The sequence below is a fragment of the Eupeodes corollae genome, chromosome 3 (assembly GCF_945859685.1).
Source record: "Eupeodes corollae chromosome 3, idEupCoro1.1, whole genome shotgun sequence".
Classification (NCBI taxonomy): domain Eukaryota; kingdom Metazoa; phylum Arthropoda; class Insecta; order Diptera; family Syrphidae; genus Eupeodes; species Eupeodes corollae.
The window spans coordinates 121,126,931-121,131,141 of record NC_079149.1 but is presented as its reverse complement, the minus strand read 5'-3'; the positions used below and the strand labels follow the sequence as shown (position 1 = coordinate 121,131,141).

At 32.1% G+C, this 4,211-nt stretch overlaps 1 long non-coding RNA gene across 1 annotated transcript; it reads right to left on the bottom strand.

Annotated features, from left to right (window-relative positions):
* Positions 1-527: 527 nt before the first annotated feature.
* On the bottom strand, positions 528-3,693 carry LOC129952095 (uncharacterized). The gene is made up of 2 exons (XR_008782269.1): positions 3,070-3,693; positions 528-619 (listed from the first exon to the last, which is right to left on the bottom strand). It is a non-coding gene; the product is annotated as an uncharacterized LOC129952095 (long non-coding RNA).
* Positions 3,694-4,211: the final 518 nt, after the last annotated feature.

The window sequence follows — 4,211 nt, the reverse complement described above, 5'->3', positions numbered from 1 at the left end:
AATTGTGGAGGCAAATAATTGTGGATGGCATGGCTTGGCACTCACCTGATTAACACCGTTTCACTGCACACGTCCTTGCGCTCTTCTGGCGGCTCCTCTGACGATCTTGATCCCTGCTAATGATGTCTGCCACTGGCTGGAAAGAATACTGAGAGTATATGGTATATCGCTGCTGTATATGTTTTATGTTCCTAGTTTGTATCTGGAGTATGAACTAGATTCTTTTTCTTCGTTTTGTTATATCTATTTGTTGGGTGTAATATGCTCTTAATCCAATTTAACGGTTTTTTCATATATTTTTATTTTATCATTTCGTTATTTATACCCCGGGTAAAATTTAGAACATCTCTCAAAGAACTGGGATAGTTGGGGATTTTACTTTAAACTTGTATGTGGCCTTATTCAGTTAATTTTTTTCCACGTACGTAGATATTTTATTTTCTTTGAACACCGAACGTTCGTTAAAAACAATTAAAATAAAATAGAAACCAAAGAGATTATTTTTTTTTAACTAGGGGAAGACGTGATATCTCACTTTTTCGTTTGCGTATTGATGATAAGTTAGGTAATATTTCAATTAGATTGCACGATGTATGCATATATTATGTATGATGAATTTCTGCAATTAAAAATAAAGAATGTTTAAAATTAACTAAGAGAAAAGCTATTATATTAATTTTATATTATTAAAATTATATTTCGATTTTCGAAGGAAACCTTCGATAATACGAAGCATTAAATGTAAAGTCATATGAATTTGGTGACAAACTGTCATCCGTGAATTTGGTGAAGGAAACTTTGTTGGTTCATTCAAAAAGTAAGTTCTGACGCAATGCTAATTCAAAATTAAAACGAAATGGTATTGTAAAGGGTGATTTTTTAGCTTTTATCTTTTTGGCATCACTGGTCTAAACAATTGACGCACGTTACGAATTTTGTTTCACTCTTAAACAGCTTCAGTTTGGTCTATAATTTAACCATGAATCGTCTTACAAACGAACAACGCTTGCAAATTATTGAATTTTTGAATCTGTTAAGAAAGTTCATTTTCATTTTATGGTCAGTTTAATCGAATCACTCATTTTGTGACAATGGGTGGCATCATTGGACCGTACTTCTTCAAAGATGATGCAAATCGTAGCATAACTGTGAATGGTGAGCGCTACGGTAAGATGATATTCAACTTTTTTTGCCCAAAATGCCAGAGCTGCATGAAATAATCATCAAACATTGAATTATATCGACCATACTATCAATTCAAATAAAGATTTCATGCATTTTTTTTAATTGTATGTGTTTTTTTTTGTTTAAACTTCCCAATAGCTTTTAAAAAATCACCATTTGAGTTTTTTTTATTAAGGAACAAATTGTTAAATTAGGAATATGGTTTTTAGACAATTTTGATGCAAATTTCATTCGGTTTGAGTAAAATATACAATAAATTCTTCTGTCCTTTTACAGAAGTGGCCATTGAATTAGAACTAAATATTTTAAAATTAAAGTATGTATGCATTTTTTGTACCGTTTAACATTGTTAACTAATATAGAGGATTTTACAAAGTATTTTTGTTGACCTGTTAATAGTTTGATATATAAACCATTGTAATGTTCACAAACAAAAATAGAAGAAATGTTTTATTTAATAAAATGAATAGTACGTATACGCCTTGGTGTACGATTGAAAGAATACAACTGAAACATAGTTTCTGTTTAAAAATTGACATTCCATAAAGTTATTGTGACCAATGTGATAAAAATATATAAGTATTTTTTGGTCATCAATCTTCAAAATAAACTCGTAAGTATAAATATAATCTTTCAAGATTAAAATGCACTTTTTTCGGTTGATTTCTTATCTGTTGAGTTGGCATGGTTTGGTTTTTGGCGGTCCGCGGCGACCATTTTATTGTAACTGTTATTTGTTTATTGTTCAGTTACTTATTTCAAATCGAAGTACCCCTTGCATGATGGTTAGTGCGTTGGACTGTCATGCCGGAGGTCTTGGGTTCGATCTCTGCCTACGCCATCTAAAGTCTTTTCACGGGCACTGCCTCTTGCGAGGAATTGACAAATTCTCCAAGAGTAACTCTTATCATGAAAAAGTGCTTCCTTAAATTAGCCGTTTGGATTTGGCGAATAAACTGTAGGTCCCCTCCATCCCTGACAACATTACTCGCACACAGGAATGGTTGAGAGTTGTAAGACACTAGGCCCTAGTTCCCACCGGACTGTTGCGCCACTCAATTTAATTTAATTTAACTTATGTCAAATCATCATGGTAAGTTATACGATCAAAAAACGTTGGTGCACTTATGGCCAAAAAACATTTTTAGTAGCCTGACACAATAAGCTAATTTTTGACCTACAAACCAACACCAATTTACGAGGTGTTCACTAGGTGATAATGCATCCTTAAAACTTTGGTGTAGATTTTGGGTCGCGGGGCTCACTGCCAATGGTGAGAGCTGCAAAACTATCATTACCTTAAATTCTCCCTTAGGTCATAAGTTCTCCCATTTGATAATGCGAGGTACTTCATAAACAAAATAAAGAATCTGAAACATCTCGACCATGTCACTGTTTGGTGTGGATTGTAGTCAAGTGTTGGCATCTTTGTGTTATATTTAACTGAGAACTGACTTTGGCCAAACTAACACCCCTTACAAAAAGTTACATAGGTTGATAACTGCTAACTTCTCGAAAAATAGGAAAATCAATTCGATGACATGATCGTCTCAAGTATAGGTAATGTGGTTTGAAACAGAAGATAGTGTGGAACTTGAGACCTTTACAACATATTCGCACTTTCTTTTTGAAACAAAACATCTAAAACACAATTTGTTTTATTGAAATTTTCAAAAAGAACTTAATGCAAGACCCTTTATCTGCTTGTTTTCATCCTATAGTATGTTTCTAGTTTGATCAAAAACGGAAAAGAAGGAAAGTTTTATACACAAAAAAAAAGTACAGTTAAAGTTATTATCATCTAGAATCAGGTAAGTTTTAGGTAAATATAAAAAGATATTATAAGCGTTGATTGATTTTATTAACATGTTCAGTATCACTTACCTATTTGTCAGTATTTTCTGACGACACTATAAATATCCACATTCAAATAATAAAAAAAAAACAACGACAACAATTTAAATTGATATACCGTCGAATTTAACCAGATAAAATCTCTCGATAACGATTTTATGTACGTTGTTATATTCCCGTCTACACACAGAACATACCGAAAAACACTCAAAAGATATTCGATCTCTTTTCGTAAAGTAATCACATTAATTCACTTTTATCTTGTCTTGGTCCCAAAACAAGGAACAAAAACAAAATAGAGTAGGTAGATATACATATAACAAAGATACACTATACTAGCGCCCTCTTTTGCATTTATACCTATCTCTAAGTATATATGTATGTGTAGATATAAATAATCTATAGAGAGGCTTTTCAACTTATTTCTATATTTATTTATTTTTTTCTTTTGGAAACTACAATTTTTTCGTTTCCAGAGCAAATAATCCGTTTATTATGCTCCACATTTATAGCATAACGCCCTTGGGAGTCGTCCTTTTTTGTCGTTTGGATGACTTCCTTTTTTATTTTCGCTTTTTTATTATTATTATTATAACTTCACTTCCTTGCAGCAGCAGCAAAGGCAACAGCACATGATATAGAAATAACTTTTGCAATTCCAAGAAAAACCAACGAAAAAACACGACAAACAGGAAGCTTTTCCATGTAGAACTTCAACTTCATAAAAGTATAGATATATGCTGAATATAAATACATAAAACCAATCCAAAATATAATCAAAAGGACACTTCCTTATTAAGATATTCGACAATAACAAAAAATATAAAGGATCACACAAAGCACAATTTACTCGTAAAAAAAATAACTGCACAAAACAGAGCGAGACAACCCGAATATAGAATATTTGTTTGAGATATAAAAATATTGAAAATAAAACAACACACAAACAAAACAAAATATACGTTAAAATCCAAATATCAAACAAGTTGGCCTACAGATGGCCTTATTGTAAGACCATTATACAGTCTTCAAGAGTACTCTTAAGTGCGACCATTGGAATGTGGATTGTATATAGCTTTAGGTAAAATACAAAGCCAGCAACCTATAGAGATGTTTAAAAATTCACGGAATTCGATTCCATCAATGTTTCACTCGGGCGCCATTTAATAGAA